This window comes from Festucalex cinctus, chromosome 20 (assembly GCF_051991245.1).
Source record: "Festucalex cinctus isolate MCC-2025b chromosome 20, RoL_Fcin_1.0, whole genome shotgun sequence".
NCBI classification, from domain to species: domain Eukaryota; kingdom Metazoa; phylum Chordata; class Actinopteri; order Syngnathiformes; family Syngnathidae; genus Festucalex; species Festucalex cinctus.
Window position 1 is genome coordinate 13,269,102 of NC_135430.1, and position 18,836 is coordinate 13,287,937.

The window sequence follows — 18,836 nt, forward strand, 5'->3', positions numbered from 1 at the left end:
TGCGCCAGCGTTGTGACATTTACAAGCCGGAATCAAACACCTGCAGAATCATAAGAAAAAAAAAAGGTGTATATTTCAATTTCCCATCTTGCAAGAGGAATAATTAAAAGTCTGGTTTGATTCATTAGCCTGTGGAAAGTAGAGAGGAAGCGCGCTCTTCAAAAGGTTCGTTTGATCGGCGACTGAGGTGAGCGGGAGATGGGTGGCACGGTGGCGCCGCGGCGTGATTACGGCCCGCGGACATCGACTCGGAAAGATGGATGGCGGCTGTCAGCCACCTTGGAAAGATCGTTTGATTTGATGCCGCAGAGGAGAAAGAGAAGTTGCCCCTTTAATTTGCTCGGGCTGCCCCCGCCCGACTTGTCGGCTTCGGCGTGGTATCCTGGGATTAGTGGGGGGAAAGTAACAATGTAGAAATTACCTCTGAAGATTTTTTTCTGGTGAAAAAAAAAAAGGCTTCAAGCTGTTTTATGCCACTTCCAGGTGAAGTTCACTAAAGATACTTTAAAACTAGAATAATTCCGCGTTGTGCAATTTAAATAAGCACATAGCTTTTAGCTAGTGTTGTTCCGATACCGTTTTTTTGGCCCCCGATACCGATACTGATACCCAGCTTTGCAGTATCGGCCGATACCGATACCATACCGATACCTAAGGTTTTTTTTCCTCAACATGAAAAAGCTGTCCTGCCATTGCTTCGGAGCATTCAAGGGCCAATAGGATATCTTAGATTGGCATGCAGTGAGCATGTCACATATCAGTGAACGTCGTGCACAAGCAAGACAAAAGATGCTGCATCCAAAACCCTATATTAGCGTTGGAATTAATGGTATCGGCATGTTACTTGTGAGTAGTCACCGATACCGATACCATTGTTTTAATGCAGTATCGGCACCTCTGCCGATACCAGTATCGGCATCGGAACAACACTACTTTTAGCTATTAGATTTCTATCTTAATGGGAAACGCATATATAACCCAGTGGTGTTCAATCTATGGCTCGGGGGCCATTTGTGACCCACCATTCATTTTTTAAGCGGCCCACGGTATATACTTAAAATGACAGTTGCTACAAAATAATTTGCTTTTTTTTAAAAAAAAATAATATAAAAAGATGCAAATTAGCTATTTAGAATAAATAAAGTAACGTTTCTTTTCATACGACTGTAGTATATAATGACAATTTTTTTTTTTTTTTTACAAGCGAAAATATTTTCTTCAACTTTCTGCTCAACATGACTGATTCCGAAGTAACTGCTTTTAAAATGGTAATATCACGACAAATGAGAGATTCGGCTGCTGTTCAGTACAAGGGTGGACATTGTCTAGTGGGTTACAGGGTCTCTAACCACCCCCACATCTTGTATGTAGTGTGCCTTTTAGAAAGCTGCTCAGGTAGCAGATTTAAATAAATAAATAAATAAATAAAATTAAAGCACTAATATATAAACAATATAAAATTGTTTGAACGAAAGGCTCTCGTGTGCTTGATGAATTAAACTAAATAAATAAATAAAATTAAAAGTGACCCTTGAATGCTTTGATATTTCTGGACGTGGCCCTAAAGAGAAAAAGTATGGACCCTCCATAACCCTTTAAGCAACTAATATGTGAATATGAACAGTGCGGCAGAACATTTAGATATTAAATATAACAGTCATATATTCTTTATCCTCTGTGAGGAGCTCAGATAGTTATACTGTTGACCATGTGCAATATAGTCATCTCTCTGTCTTATACTGCCCCCAGGTGGCAGGCAGCAGCACATTGGCTATTCAAATGATCCCTTTTAATCCTATTTAAATATGCAACTAGTGCATGTTTTTATAAAACACTATTTTATAGAGTAGTATTTTTCTCATTAAAAAATAAATTACCCTTTTTTTTTTTGGGCTGCAATGGATGAATGACATTTTCATTCATTTCAACAAGGCAAGATGATTTCACATTTGACTGATTTGATGGAACAAATTGAACTCGCATCTCAAGGCACCATTGTACTTGATGCCTCCACCCGTAGTTATCAAGGTAACAATATCCTTGCTGTCCATTGGCTGGGGTTGTCCTCTCAGCAAATGGGCTAATTTCAACAACACAAAATGTGGTTTAAAGTGGGATATCATTTTTTATGATTGGGATATTTTGACAGAAATCACATCACTGATATGTTAATAAAACACATCCGCACTGTTCTAAATTGTGGAAAAATCCATAATATTGCTCTTTTAAATGCTCTTTCCGCATATAAATGCAAAATCCCGTTTGTTTGGGCGGATCAATTTTGTGCAAATAGGGAAACGGAAAATCATTACGCAGCTTAAAAAAAAGAAACTTAAGTGAATTACAGTAATTATTTAACGCTTGCTCTTGGTCAAGCTAAGTGTCTGTGCAGGCTCTTATTTATCTCTTTAATAGGGCCCTTCATCTCCCAAGGTCCCTTAGTGGATACTAGAAACATCCATAAATGGGCAACATATGTATTGAGCAGTGGGGGTGAAAAAAATAAAATAAAATCTTAGATTGCTTGTTGCTTTTACTTCGCACTTTTCTCGTGGGCTAACTTAACGTCGTCCACAAGGGTCCTCAATGTGTTGTACTACTCATTTGTGAGATTACATCATGGAATATACTAGCACATTGACTTTTTAATGTTGGAGAGAATATCTCGTTAGAGCATTAAAGTGAAAGTATTGCAAATGGCAAATCATTCTAAATGTGCAAAATAACCTTAAAAATTCCATGTTTTTTTTTTGTGTTGACTCGTCTGCAAAATGGAGTTCTTGCAGTGACAAGTAAACAAAAGATAAGTAATTGTTAAGCTAAACTAATGTACCCAGATCTTAAATTAATGTTCCATGAAATACATGAATGCACATTACCTGATTCAGTCCATTAATGCAACATTATACATTAGGCATTCTAACACCCTCGACTTCCGTGTACTCTTAAAACATAACAGTGCATGAAATAAAGTTTGTTGCCATATTTATTTGCCGTGAAATTTGCCCTCAATATCCCTCTGACAAATTCATGCTCTCTGTTTGAATCTGAAAGCATCCTAACACAATTACAAAAGTAAACACTGGTGGCCTAATTTCACAGATGGGGTCAACCTTGCAGGGTATCTTCCCGAAACTCTTTATGGACAGCCATGTTGAAGTGTAAAACGAGTTTTCACAGCACACTTTGTCACTTTTGCCGCTGAGACAATTCGGGGACTCTCCGCCGTGGTAATGCGTGTGCCTCAGTCACACCGGTGGACCGTGAAAGTGCGTTTTGCCCTCGAAGCTCGCCGGTGTACCCTTGTCACGCCATTCACGTCGTTTTGGGATATTAAACTTGGCTGCAGAGAGGGTGGACTAATGTGTTATAGAAGTAGGTTCAAGGGAAGCAGGAAATATTCTGAACTCGTTCACTCCCAGCCATTTTCGCTCCCGGCTGTTTTACTGGATTTTGACTGATTTTTGAAGATCCAAAGAATATTCTGTTCTATTGTTATAAAAACATGGAATAGACCAAAAGAATGATGAAATTCTGTTCTTTCATCAGGAAAAAAAAGTGTATTTGTATCTGTTTCCGTCTTGCAGCAATTAGCATTAAAATATAGCTAAGTTTCATCAATATTCACAAACCTGTTGAAAACTGGCAAAAAGAGCTTGTTGCAACATGGCCCTGGCTGATCTCTTATACTCTGCTGCCACTTGCTGGCTGTTTTTTTTTTTTTTTTTGCTTTAAGTGACCTCTTCAGGTCAGAAACTGAAGATTTCTGTATGCTCTAGCATAAATCAATAAATGAATGAATAAATAAATAAAAACATATGCATTTTGGGTTTGAATGAAGTAACTCAGAATTTTGTCAAATATTGTCATTTAACTACTTTAGCTTCAAACAAAACTAAATAGGAAAACGTAATGCCTTGCATGTTTCAAAGTAGTTTGCCCAACACTGTTTGACTTTGATGGAAATAATGAGTAATAGCGTAATAGCAGCAATATTGATTGTTGTGAACATCGACTGTGCGGAAAGCAACACCCGTGAAGGTCAATTGAAAACATTTAATGGAATTGTTAGTTTCTTGTCCTCGGGGCCCGCAAACATTACCTTTAAGTGTGACTGCAGGTGTAATTTGTCAAATGGGTCGCTCCCACTGAATTATTGTCCGAGGTCTGCGATTTGGCCTGGTGTTGAAATAAAAAAAAAAGAAAGAAAAAAAAGCTTGTGATTAAATGGGAAGTGTGACATAACTCATGTTTAATGGTAGAAAAACAGCGGCCAGTGTGTTGGCACGGGGCCCACGTGGGCGAACATAAATCCTAACTCCCCACAGATGTTGCTTGTAAAAGGTCAGCACGACTTTGAGTCATGGCGCTGTGTTGAAATCAAAAGGCAGAAGGGGCCTAATTTGTCAGTTTCATATGACGGCTGCGAAGCGGGCCAAAATTCAGACCAAAAAGCAAACAAAATCTATGGTTGTCCTTCGCAGGAAGGCATATCATTCATCTACACCAGAGACGTCTGAACTTTTTCACCATTGCGCCTTGTGTTTATGAAACGCACGAAAATCAATTAAATGGTTAGAAAAACGTGTGAATTCATGAAGAGTGAGCTACAAATATTCCGATTACTGAATGTCCGCTTAAAAAGACTTTCCAGGTTTTCATAAAAGTTTGACCCTCAACCACAATTCAATTGAAAGCATTCAAATATGGTGGCGTCATTGAGCTAAAGACGACGCTGCGCTGATTTCTGGCAGCCCAAGCGTACCTGACACGCAGTCCGTCTGCACCTTGATGAATACGTTCTCTCCATTAAGTCACTTCATCGCCGGCTGACAACCGTGCCTTTAAGGAGAATCAGTGCCAAGCGTATGGCATAAAATCCACATTACCCTCAGGTCCTCCCGAGCGTGACCGAAAAGTGACAACAACTCTGTGACTTATTGCGAATGATCGACTTTTCCCTTAGAGGGTACGTTGAATAATTCGCTTTTACCTAGAGTGCGGAAAAAAATCCTGCCCAAGGGTATCGGATCAAATTGTCTTTTCTCTCGTCATTTAAAGGGGGAAAAAAAACGTCTACAAAGTCTTATCAGCAACGTGCATTCTTCGCCGTCGGTGCTCGGATAATTGATTACGAGGAGATCGTCATGTGCATATGCTGCAAAGATATATGCTGCAGCGTGGAAATGAAGTTTACCTTCCCGTGGCGCATTCGATGACCTGAAGGGACGTTGGGAAATTGAAATTACATTACGGCGGCGGAGAAAAAGAAAAGGGTCATAGGGAAATATTATCCCAATTGGCTTCACTGCTCGCACATTTCCTCCTCTAAACGACCGAATCATGATGTGAGCTTTCACTTAATGTGAGAGGCAATTTATTCGTTCAGTTTGCGCGAGGCTGGCGTCCAAACGGGAAGGACACTTGGAGAGCGCAGACCTCCTCCAAGGCGAAAGTGACAGGACGAGGGATGGGCGTCTGATGACATTTCACTAAATCCATCTTTGTTTTACGACGACGTTTTGTTCCTTCGCTTCTAATGTAACCTGAAATTGATGGATTAACTTCTGACCGCCGTTCTTACGTCACTGCGCTGACGAGATCACTGCAACGTAGTTTGTAACCTTGAAATGTTGAATTTAATCTAATCCAAGATGGATACATGCTCCTCGCTAAGTGTTATCAGAAGCTAAAGTTGCTGCTAATGCTAATGCTAATGCTCTCGTCCGGACAAGAAACATATTCAAATTTTTTTTTCCCATGTCACTTTAGGGCAGAGGTGTCCAAAATTCAAAACTACAATTTCGTTAATGAAATAAAATAAAAACAAAGATGCATTTTAAAAAAAGAAAACTAATTGAAACTACATTTTCTGTTTACAAAACTAACTAAAAATAAAACTAACTATAATTATCGCAAAAATGTCCTTCGTTTTAGTCTTTGGTAATTTAATGCATGAGCCTTTGGGGATGATTTTAAATGTGATTTTTAGTGGATTTATTTTTATATAAACCGGAATAATGCCGATGCAACCTTGGTGTTTTTTAAAATATTGCGCACAAGTAATACACATTAAAAAAATAATAATAAAAAATAAAAAATAAAACTAATACTGAAACTAACTAAACTAAAACTAAGCATTTATTAAAGAACTAAAACTACTTTAAAAAAACGAACTAAATTTAAAAAAACAAAACTCAAAACAAAATAAAAACTAAAATGAAAAATTCCAAAATTATAATAACCCTATTGCCATATTACAAATAAATCGGTTTATATACACGGTACCATTTTTATAAATATGCAAAAGGACAAATAAATGATTTTTACAATTTTTAAGACTAAACACAATTTCTCTTCATAACATTATGTGGCCCTTGCGTCCTTCTGATTTTCTGTATGTGGCCCTCAAATGAAAAAGTTTGGACACCCCTGCTTTAGGGGCTCCTTATTGAACAGTGTGGGTTTAATTTTGAAAACATATTCAAAAATGTTGACCTGATTTGACATGTTTCAATGATTGTCAAAATCGAAATATCGGTTAAACCAGGTGCACCTACCACATTTATTGCAAATCCACCATTTGCTTGAGTGTTTGTTGAAGTTGGAAGTGCAGTGGATCATGACCGGTGCCCTGTGAAGGCCACTGAGGGGAGTCGCGAAGACCTTCTTTATGGCAGCTTAATGGGAGCAAGCCAGCAAAGCTTCTACCTCGGGAAGTATCGTTCCGAGGCTTTGCTCAGGAGATCAGCTTCGACTCTCCTTGGGAAGCCGCTCGTTCACAGCTGTTTCGCTATTAATCTCATCCATGTGTCTTTCTTCTTCTAAGACTATTTGAGGTATAGGTACCTGCAAGTTTTAAGCGCAAACGTTATAAAAGCGAACCCATCTACTCGCGGTTTGCTATTCAGCAATTCACCTCAACCCGTAGCCTATTACTATTTGCTGCAAATTCAATTCAATTTATTTCACTCTTTAACTCATTCACTCCCAACCATTTTCACTTGTGTTTTCCTGGATTTTGACTGATTTTTCAAGGCCCGCGAAATATTATGTTCTATTGCTAGAAAAATATGGAACATACCAAAAGAGAGATTAGAGTCTCTTCTCTTATCAGGGAAAAATAGTATATTCCTAGCAATTAGTAATAGAACATAGCTAAGTTTCATCATTTTTCTCAATTCTGCTTAGAACTGTGGGAAAATTGTGGGAGTTTTAACATGGCCTGGTTGATCTCTTATACTCTGCTGCCACTCAACCATTTTCTGCAGTAGAGAGACTGCATAAAAGCCTTCTCTATGCTCTGGCATAAAAAACAACAACAAAAAACGTATAAATACGTCTTTAGGACACTTAAAACATTTAAAATATGACGTATTTATACGTTTTTGGGAGCTAATGAGTTAAAGTAAAAGAAATGATAACGGACAGAAAGAAGTCAAACGTATGTCTTCCCCTAAACAACACACACACAAAAAATAATCAACACAAAATGAATGACAGCGAGGGGTCGAGAAGCTTTTAGTGTAACAATACTACAAAAATAATTCGCAAATAATTCAACTGCATGTCCTTGTACTATGTATATATTTTTTGCAGTAAAAGTGCTTTTATACATTTAAAAAAAAAAATACAAATAGACTGAGAAGATTTTGTTTTACAATCCAAATTGTTCCAGAGACTGACACCTTGAGTTTGCATTATTATATGTTATTTTGCACCTCTTAATTTATACTCACTTTCCCTTTTTATAAATCTGGTTTGTATATTAACTGGCAAAATTTCATGATGGGCTTTATACGTTATTTTAAGGCGGTTAAACGACATCAATTCATTTAATTTTTAAGTTTTTAGTTGTATAAATAATGGATTAGTGTGGTCTCTGTATCCACAACCAAAAATGACACGGATAGCACATTTCTCTTTAAGAAAAATGGGTTCGGTGTAGGTTTTGCCAGCACACCCCCACCCTTCAATGCAATAGGTCAGGTATGGAACTATCAATGAATTAGATAATAATAACAAAGCATCCTTGTTCAATGAGTCTTTAACCTTGTGTAAAACAGCTGCAGTTTGGGATACCTTAGATTTAACATAGTCACCCATTTGTGTTTTTGTACTCTTTTTGTAAGATGATGCCACAAAATGGCGGCAAAGCATTGATAACATCAAGGAAGTATGTAAATAACCTGGGTAAAGTTACAAGATGAATTTGAAGAGATATTAAACTGTTGGGATCATATATACCATATATACTGTATATATACATAATATTTTAGCTATTATAATCGACAATTTTAAATATTTTGCTGGTCATCAATGTCACAAGGTTTTCACCATCCAGTCACAAATAGTTACAATAAATTTAGAGAAGGTCAGATTAAGTTCACTTTTAAATGTTTAAAGTGCATTTAACTCATTTGCTCCCAATAATGTGTAAATACATTTTTTTAATGTTTTAATTGTCCCAAAGACGTATTTATGTTTTTTTTTGTTTTTTTATATGCAAGAGCATACATAAGGCTTTGATGCAGCCTCTCAACTGCAAAGAACGGCTGCAGAAATTGAAGTTATTACACAAACGGCCAGCAGGTGGCAGCAGAGCAAAGGAGATCAACCAGGGCCACGTAGGGAAAAAAAGCTCAATTACTTACAATTTTAAATAGATTTGTGAAAACTGATGAAACTTAGCTTTCTTCAAATGCTAATTGCTGCAAAACGGAAACAGATAGAAACATACTTTTTTTTCCTGATGAAAGAAGAGACTTTAATCTTTCTTTTGATAGGTTCCATGCTTTTATAGCAATAGAACACAATATTCTGTGGGCCTTGCAAAATCAGTCAAAATCCAGTAAAACAGCCGGGAGTGAACGGGATTGTTTCTGTGAAAATGGCTGGGAGTGAATGAGTTAATATTTGTCCTGAAATATCCCTACCTTTTCATGAGTAATGTATGTGCGTGGTCAACAATAAGCAAGCAAGCCCAATAAACCGAGAGAGGCCCTTTCGGCCCACTCACTTGGGTTAATTGTGTTTTGTTGATCCGCACTACGTCTTGGCGATTCAATTACACGCCTTTAATCTGTGACTGTGATTCTGTTTGGTAATGAACACATTCCATTTCGCCTTGAAAATTTAAGTGGAACCCTTCCCGCGCGCTGCGTGCACTCCAACCGTATCTGCGGGGGTCTTGGTAAGCAACTGCAGCAATTTCAACTTCTGTGATTGCTCCACCAGAACTCGTCAGGGTAAGTAAGAAAGAAGCGTTATGTTGTTTAATTGAAATGAGCAGGCGCTCGCGGAGGCAATATCCTCTCACGTTTGCCGGCGGAATTAAATGTGCATGTGCGCATTCCTACCCGAGTGTTCATTATTCATGGGGCAACATGTTGAGGATAAACCTCTGAATAGTATACCAGCTCATTTGGACGGCAGACTCGAGCACAGCTGTTGTCCAGGAGCTTTGATGCGGCGTTTCCAATGTAAGGTTCTTTTTCAAGCTCGACTGAGGCTTCACAAACTCCTCTCCAAAGACTCTTCCCCGCCGTCTTCCCGCCCTTCCGTTAAATTACCAGAAGGCTGCGGCGCTTCGACCTGATCTTGACCGAGGACCTTATTAACAATTTGACAAGGGTCTTATGCTGCGGGTCTCGCCTCGAGAGAGCTGATTAGGCTAATAAAGCAGATCCGCGGGCATGTACGGCACGTTGATTTGCCCAATTAGGGATGTGACAAACCCTGGACATATCCTCTATGCAAGATTCTCCGTATCTCATGTTAGGATAATGAAGCAAGGGAGGAATGTTTCAAACCGGACTTGAAAGAAAAGGATGAAATATAACCCAGTTTTCCAGAACAAGTGATTATGTCTTTCAGTTTAGGCATTGTCAGAGCATTTGATGTTTACAAAGTAGATACCTCGCAATGGCGATGGGTATTGTTCTGTTGCAGTTTGTCGTTTCTACGGTGGCAGGATTAACAGAACTGATTTCAAAGTTATCCCAAGCGTGCAATGCCAAGTATGAAATTGTTCAGGTTTGACAAAAATCCAAATTACTGTTGAAGCAGACTTTTATTTTTGCATATTTTAAAAGTTTGGGGGAGTTTTTTTAAATTTTTTAATTTTTTTTATTTTAATTTTATTTTTTTTACTTTCATTGAGGAAGTTAATTCGCTCAGATTTCGAAGTGGTGCCACGTTTGCATTTCTGAAATGCTTTGTTTGCATAACCTTGACTGCTACAGCTAAAATAATGACCGACCTGAAATACAGACAAAAAAAAAAGCTTACCTTTTCCAACCTTCCAACAGAAGATTATTAACAGAATATTAATTTCAAAATTCAAGATACAGTAAGGCATAAGGTATAAATATGTTTATGTTGTTGTTGTTGTTTTCAAATGGGATTTTTTTTTATGCTAGGAGTGTCTAAACATTTTCCTCTGAGGGCCACATCAGAAAAATAGAAAGCTGCAAGGGCCACTTTGATTTTTTTTAAAGTTATTTATTAACACATTCATTGCCAGACCAGCAAAACGTGCATCATTTGACGTATTTTTCCGTAAATGGCAGTGAATGAGTTAAACATGGTAAAGATGAATGAAGCAATTATAAATGGTTGATATAATGTACAGTTACTTATTGAAAACTGCTAACAGTTTATTTCTGAAACTGAATTATTAGCTGCAAATTTGTGTCTTTGCGTAGCTAGAAATGTTTAATCCACCCTCCTTTTTTTTTTTTTTCTTTTTTTTTTTTTTTTTTTTTCTTAAACAGCATTGAAAAATTATTTTTAGTATTTGCCGTGGGCCGCCCAAAAAATGTATGGCGGGCAACAAATGGCCCCCGGGCCCTAGTTTGGACACCCCTGTGCTAGAGCGTACAGAATATGCTCGGTGTGGAAGGCTTTGACGCATCTTCTGACCTCAAGATGTGGCTTAAAGCAATGGTAGTTATTACAAAAAAACGGCCAGCAGGTGGCAGCAGAGTATAAGAGACCAGCCAGGGCCATGTTGCAACAAGCTATTTTTCCCATTGTTTTCAACAGGTTTGTGAATAATGATGAAATTTAGCTCCTGGTATATTCTAATCATGTTTTTATAGCAGTAGAGCACAGTAGAGTTTGCTTCAGTGAAAACGGCTGGGAGTGAATGAGTTGATAGTCTCTTGTTAAAGTCATAACTTTTATCACCATAACAAAGTCTGGTGTCAAAAAACCTTGGGAGACAAAATATCGCACCACTGACGGATTGTCGAGATTATGCTCAGGGTCACGTTAAAATGAATTTCTGAGCTCAAGAATCAAACTCTGAGCTGTGTGGCATTATTAGAAGTGGATCTGCGCCAGGATTTGGATCTAATATCGTGCCGTTAAAGACATATAAGTCCAAGTAAGACAAGGCTGAATATGTGTGTATAGCCTCTTTATCCAGGATTGTAGGCGAAGGTGACATAAATCACTTTCTTGGTGCTCAGTCACATTTCACCTTGAGAGCACCTCGTCCCGTTTTTATCAGTATTAATGGTTGTCCCCCTCCTTAACTTAGCCGGAGCTATTTCACACTTGGTTAACTAAGCGATGAGAACGTCTCCTTGGCTCTCTATAGCTGGGTCTTCCTAAATATTTTTCAGATCCCTAATCGCTAAGCAAACGTGTACTTTCATTCATTATATTATTTTCACATTGAGCACGCGCCGATGGGATACTTTGAGAATCGCAAATGTTCAGTTTTGGCGACTTTTGACTTTTTGTGTGCTCTCAAGTGCATTCCCATGTCTCGTCACAATTATTTACAGCTTCATAGTCAACACCTGCACCGGCTGCATGCCCTGTCAACCCACTGGCAATGGTACAAAAGGAAGTAGAGACCTACCAGAATAAAGGCATACAGCGCAAAATGTCGCTTAATTCATCAGTCGTCTATATTTAGTTGGAAAAAAACTAGTCAAGTTTTGAAGTAAGTGAGTTTTACAAGGTGTTTTGATTACATTTTACCAGTTTATTATTATTAAAAAAAAAAAAAAAAAAAAAAAAAAGCTACTCAAGGGTTAAGGAATGAACTCACAACCTTCATGTGAGGAGAAAGCCACTCTATCACCTGAGCCATGCCACTCCAGCTGTGTGTTCGTACATTGATGGTGTCAGGCGGAATCCTTGTAGTTCCAAACCCTCTTTTTGGTCTCGTTTTGGACACACAAGCAATGCAGTATAGTGTCAGCAAGAGTGGCATGGCTCAGGTGGTAGAGTGACTGTCTCCCAAACTGAAGGTTTTCTTCGTTGCTTGAGTCACTTTAAAAAATAATAAACTGGTCAAATATACTGAAAATTCTCGTTTTTTTTAATTTTATTTTATTATTATTATTATTTTTACAGTCTATGTGGAGGTAGAGACATTTTCCGACAGATGAGCATGCAAATTGTGTGAGGTGGCTAATACCTGCTCACATTCTTGATCCGACGTGGCGGATATTTACCAAATACCCTGGCAGATGCTCTTATTTATGCATGTTCAGCTTTCAGCAGGGATTAAGTGTTGATACGTGTGGTTACATGCATGGTTGTGGGTGCGAATAAAGTGCTATAGTAGAGCAGGTGCGGACGAGCGTTTGGGGCTGGTTGCGAAGCAGCTGCAGCGGTTGCTAGGAGGCACGTGCGACATCTGCTCGTGGCAGCGAAAGGCAAGCGCTGGCGAGCAGGCGGCAAAGAGGCAAGGGCAGCGCTGACGTGTCGGCCATTCTGAGCCGAGGGCTGCTGGGTCGCGCAGTCCCTGTGAATGGATGGAAGATGGCTATGCTTAGGAGCCTGACAGCCTTCGTTTAAGAGGCCTGAAGCTGTCGTGCCTTCGATTAAAGCTCAACGTCTTGTCGTCAACAGATTAATTCATGAGGTTCCTTTTGTGTAACAGAGTTCAGGTTATTGGGCCCAGTTTCTGCGGAAAAGTCCCTCACATTGAAAAACAACAACAACAAACATGACTTAAATGGACACGAGTTAATTCATGTTAAAGATTAGATAGCTGTTAATATGAAAAGAAAAATGCACTGAGCTGTCATAAAATTTCTTACAAATGCAGTTATGCCGTCTAGTGGCAGAAAAATGACCAACACAAATCAATATCACACTGTTTTTTTTTTTTTTATAGCACAGTACATCCTTTTCATTTTAACTCCATTTTATGAATTATTATGAAATTACTGTATCAATGACTAAAAGATTCAGCCATATTTCTATTAGTTAGACTTTTTTTTCCACTGTTATGTTAACAAGAGTATGGGAAATTAGAAAAAAAATACTGTACATTTAGAACAGATATAAAATTTGTGATTAATCACTAGTGCTGTTCCGATAACGTTTTTTGGCCCCCGATACCGATTCCGATACACAGCTTTGCAGTATCGGACAATGGCGAAACCATACCGATACCTAAGGGTGTTTTTTTTTTCTCCCCTCAACATGAAAAAGCTGTCCTGGCATTGGGTTGAGAGCATTCAAGGGCCAATAGGATTTCTTAGATTGGCATGCTGTGAACAAGTCACGCATCCGTGAATGTCGTGCACAAGCAAAACACAAGATGCTGCATCCAAGTCCTATATTAGTGTCGGAAATAATGGTATCGGCATGTTACTTATAAGTACTCACCGGTACCTATACCACTGTTTTAATGCAGTATCTGCCGATACCAGTATCGAAACAACACTATTAACTCATTAGCTCCCAAAAACGTATAAATACGTCATAGTTTAAATGTTTTAAGTGTCCCAAAGACGTATTTATACGTTTTTTTTTTGTTTTTGTTTTTTTTTTATGCTAGAGCATAGAGAAGGCTTTGATGCAGTCTTTCTACTGCAGAAAATGGTTGAGTGGCAGCAGAGTATAAGAGATCAACCAGGCCATGTTAAAACAAGCTGATTTCCCCACAGTTCTAAACAGAATTGTGAAAAACGATGAAACTTAGCTAATTTTAGTGCTAATTGCTGCACAGCGGAAACAGATAGGAATATCATTTTTTTTCTCTGATAAAAGAAGAGACTCTAATCTCTCTTTTGGTATGTTTCATGTTTTTATAGCAATAGAACATAATATTTCGCGGGCCTTGAAAAATCAGTCAAAATCCAGGAAAGCACTTCAGTGAAAATGGTTGGGAGTGAATGAGTTAAACACGAGTGAACTTTTGAAGTCATGCGATTTATTACGATAAAAAAAATGTAATCAGCTGACACCCGTACTTATTAGCTTTATTGTGTGGCCTTTGTTGACGTCTATGTGCCACTAAGTTCCTTTCTACTCGAATGTATGAAAACTAACTGCAAGATTGGACAATGTAATCAACCTCCCGTGGGCTAGCATTTCATTTACTGCCTTTTGCTACGTGGCGTTAACAAAATGCATCACATGCCGACACACGTCAATATTCCAAACTCCACTTCCCCAGGAGGAGGGAAATATCAACTGCAGAGAGGCGGCCTCGTTCTTTTTAGTGACTGAACTCCACTTTAAAGAATAACACAAGAGACCACAACGTCAGAACGTTTCATCGGGTTTATCATCTATTCTGTTGAAGAATTAATAATGAAATAAAATACATTGGAGTCTGCGTGGATCATTTCACCTTGTCAGTAAAATCCAATTCGAGCTGTTAAAAAATAATTCTCCAATGACTTCTTTCAGTCATTTTTTTTTTTTTTTAAGCGTTCTTCGGTTTGATTACTGGTATGGAGAGGATCAATAGCAAGATCAATACCTGTCACAACATGACTGAAGCTGACTGAAAAACCTGTGACTCAGAAGTGGCACTGGAGCTGTTTTTAATGAGCACGAGGCCGTAACGGCTGACCTGATGGATCGCTTGCATAAAGCAAACATTTATGCACTTCTCGGACATTTCCAAAAGGACAAACGGTCGGATCAAAATGTCATAAACGCCCACGGGCGCTCATATTTCGACACCGAGTGAGGGAATCCGTCATTTTCCACTAATTGCTGAGTAGCAGCACGCGTGAAGGCAAGTTGTAGGAGGATTGGAAAAAAGAAAAAAAAAAACTTAAAAGTGGACATGTTATGAAAATTTCACTTGTATTGTTTGTTCACAAATAGTTGTGTCTCTGTAGCTGTCCACCCATCAAGTATGAAATTAAACAACCACATAAATCTGGCTCACTACATGAGACAAATTCGCCCTTAACCATTGCAAGAAACATGCTGAAAAATAAATAAATAAATACTGTATGCCAATAATTCTTCATCCATGGGTTATTTTGGCGTAAGCATACCAGAAACATTTTAAGATTTTTTTTTCTTACCAAGACATTTCTTACAAAGTATTACAGTTCATTTCACCAAAAACAATTTGTATTTTAGGTCATATCTGTGCCCAACTTATATTTAAAACTCTGTCATCACTTGAATTAATACTGTGTGTTATAAAACTTTTCGTTATCATTATTCATGTACATTTAAGAGCAAAAAATGTTCACCACTGCTATTGCTTTAAACGCATGGAACCTATCAAAAGAAAGATTAAAGTCTCTTCTTTCATCGGGGAAAAAAAAAAGTATGTTTCTTTCTGTTTCCGTTTTGTAGCAATTAGCATTAGAAGAGAGCTAAGTTTCATCAGTTTTCACAAATCTATTCAAAATTCTAATTTAGCCTTTTTTTCTAGATGGCCCTGGTTGATCTCCTTTGCTCTGCTGCCACCTGCTGGCCGTTTGTGTAATAAATACCATTTCTGCAACCGTTCTTTGCAGTTGAGAGGCTGCATCAAAGCCTTCCGTATACTTTAGCATAAAAAAACAAAAAAACGTATAAATATGTCTTTGGGACACTTAAAACATTTTAAAAAAACGTATTTACACATTATTGGGAGCAAATGAGTTAATGTTTTATATCCATAAAATATAAAAAAAAAAATAGTTATTTGTTTAATTGCTTCCTTTATTTATTTTTATTTAAATTATTTTTTTAAACATTTAAGAAGGCACACTCCCTTTTTTTTTTTTTTGGGACATATCATCCTCACATATATGCTGTTTGTTATATGCAAATTTGCCAACTCACTAAATTGTCACTTAAAACCACATTATTTATATTTATATATATCTTTTGACATCTTGGTGCCAAGTAACTCTGTTGAAATTATGGCAGGAGCTTCATTAGCTTTATCTAATAGAAGAAAAAAAAATGCTAGAAAAAAGCCGCCATCTTGTGGTTTCTGTAGGCAATTACAACCCTTTTTGGGCAGACGTCAATAACGTGGATTTTTTGCTGTTCATGAATAGAATTTAGAGTTCAATGTGATGTGAAGTTTGCATTCCAGCTTCCTCCTCCATTCCAGAAACATGTCAGGTTTATTGACAATTTGAAATTGTCCTTAGGCATAAATTAGTTTGAATGGCTCCAGCAAACGTGACCCTAATGAGGACAAGAGAATGGATAGATCATGTAAAAACACCTCAATGGTCTCACTATATTTGACAATTCATTGTGTCTACCACATTATTAATATGCGCATGGGCATTGATCTTCTCCCTCTCTCAGCACGATTCCTCGAGTCGTCAAGCCACGGCATTTGCTGTCAAAACGATGCGCCGACCACACGGCTCAATCCAAGGAACGCCGTCAAGCACACAAACAAGGAGACCCGCCGCCCCGCCGCATGCGACACTGGTAATCAAGCGAGCAGCGGGTCAGGCAGACACCAATCAAGGCGGACCCGGCCTCACGCAGCATGGCCTCCGTTATCAGAGACGGTCGGACGCCACCCACAGAGTGCCATCTGCTCTGCATTTCATGTCAACGTGCCTTAACTGTCTATCTGCTTGCAGACTGCGCTGTAGGGATGGAGGGCAGGGGGGCTGACTTCTGAGGATCAGGCCTACACTTGCCTTCCGTTTTCGGTTTCAGTGCTTTTTTTTCCCTCTCATTTTAATCACTGCCATTGAAAAACAGGTCACTTTTATATAGTGGAAGAGTCACACCGTCTGCCTGGTTTTGGAAATGTCATTTCACTTTATGGGCCATACATTTTCACTGTTCCATATTTTAGTCAGATTCAATTCAAATGTATGCCCAACGAAAGTTATAGCTTCATTCGGACCCCAGTATCCCATATTAAAGTGGAAGTCAACCAGAATTGTTTTCTTCTTTACAATAATAGTCCCACTAATCTACACGTGCTTAATATTGTGTTTGAGGAATATGAGTTAAGCAACAAAATCCACCCATTTTCACCCATATATTAACCAGAAAACCATGTTTAGACTAATGGGGCACATACAACATATTATTGTAAAGAAAATCTTTGGGTTGACTTCCTCTTTAAATTTGGATGTATCAAACTTAATTTGATCATACTTCATCACACTTTTTTATGTCTAAAAAAATGCTCATCATGTTACTGTATGATGCTACAGGTGCAGATGGAACTGAAAAACTCTGCTAGTCCAAACTGCTTATGATTTATTTATTGTATTTCCTGAATAAACTGTATACATTTCAAAAGGAAGAGTTGGGTATTATTTATTTATTTGTTTGTTTATTCATTGCCTAAACTGGGGAATTTTATGACAAGGAAAACATATTAAAATGGTAAATAATTAAAAACAAGTTTAATTTACAGTATTTTTATATGTTTGAATGAACTCTAGAAAAATGTAAATAATATACAACATATATTTACTACAGCAACATATGATTTGAGTTATGAAAACATGACGAACAACCAACAACTAATCAATGCTTGTGTCCAAATTCACAAGGCTGGGTCCTCCGAAGGCCGAATTTGTAGGCTGCGTGACGTCACTTCCGGTACGACTCGACAGCACGCACGGACTTAAATATGAATGGGAAGAAATGGGGGGGGCTTACATATGAATGGGTTGTCATTGTTGCTTGTCGATAGTGCATTGACTGACACTTCATTTATTTGTAACTGTGCGTGTTTTCGCGCCAGGAGTGACGTCACGCAAATTCGGCCTTCGAAGGACCCAGTGTCAAGACCAGATCGGTGACGCGCATGCGCAGAAGATCCCTCCATCTTGAATCGCCAACTACGGCAAACACACTAGAAGAAATACCCTTTATATGCGTACGCGCGTATATTGCGCGTTCGTAAAAATACGATACAACATGAAAAACAACACTGTTATATATATATAATATTATATATATATATAAAAAAAAAGTATAAAAAGACTAAACGTAATTATTACAATGAAGACTCACTAGGAATGTAATGGGGTCAAAAGTAAAACCTTCGTCTTTAAAACCTGTAGTATTAAAATGGTTTCTATAATAATGCATCAATAATTTAAGCTTTTTTTTTTTTCAATGATGTATCATCATCTACGAACGCGCACTATCGCGCAATTAATAAAGGTATTTTGTTCTAGTGGACTTGCTGTAGTTAGCGATCCAAGAAGGCGGGAGCTTCTACGCATGCGCGTGACCGGTTGTGCAGGGTCACCGATAGCGTCTTGACACGCAGCCTTGTGAATTTGGACACAACAATGGGAAATTGGGGCGGCACACGTTGATTAGACATTTCAGAGACAAATGGGAGAAAACATGCTAAGAAATGGCCCAAAATAAGAGAACGAAACATCATCTCCCCCCCCACCCCATGATACTGGTACTTTTTGTTCAGTCTGTATGCACTGTCGCGCTCCCTCCTTCCCGCGCTTTGTCGGTTTGTTTGACTCAAACCAGGAAGCCAGGTAAATATAAACAAAAAAATAAATAAATAAAATAATAATAATAATACAAAAACATCATTCAGTACGAAAGAGAAAACGCAACATTTTGTCAAGCTAGTGGTAAATGTGAGTAAACGGTACACAATT

General features: G+C 38.2%; 1 protein-coding gene and 1 long non-coding RNA gene across 4 annotated transcripts in view; both read left to right on the top strand.

Moving 5' to 3' along the window:
• LOC144009640 (uncharacterized) overlaps window positions 1–17,368 on the top strand; it is a 124,590-nt gene extending 107,222 nt beyond the window's left edge. The window contains exon 7 of the long non-coding RNA XR_013281001.1: window positions 16,534–17,368. This is a non-coding gene — a long non-coding RNA (uncharacterized LOC144009640). The remainder of the gene's footprint in view (window positions 1–16,533) is intronic.
• Window positions 17,369–18,428: 1,060 nt separating this feature from the next.
• Window positions 18,429–18,836, top strand: part of LOC144009466 (uncharacterized) — a 164,168-nt gene continuing 163,760 nt past the window's right edge. For all 3 annotated transcript variants that reach the window (XR_013280938.1, XM_077509209.1, XM_077509210.1), the window contains exon 1: window positions 18,429–18,710. The gene's annotated coding sequence lies outside the window, so the exon portion shown is untranslated. The remainder of the gene's footprint in view (window positions 18,711–18,836) is intronic.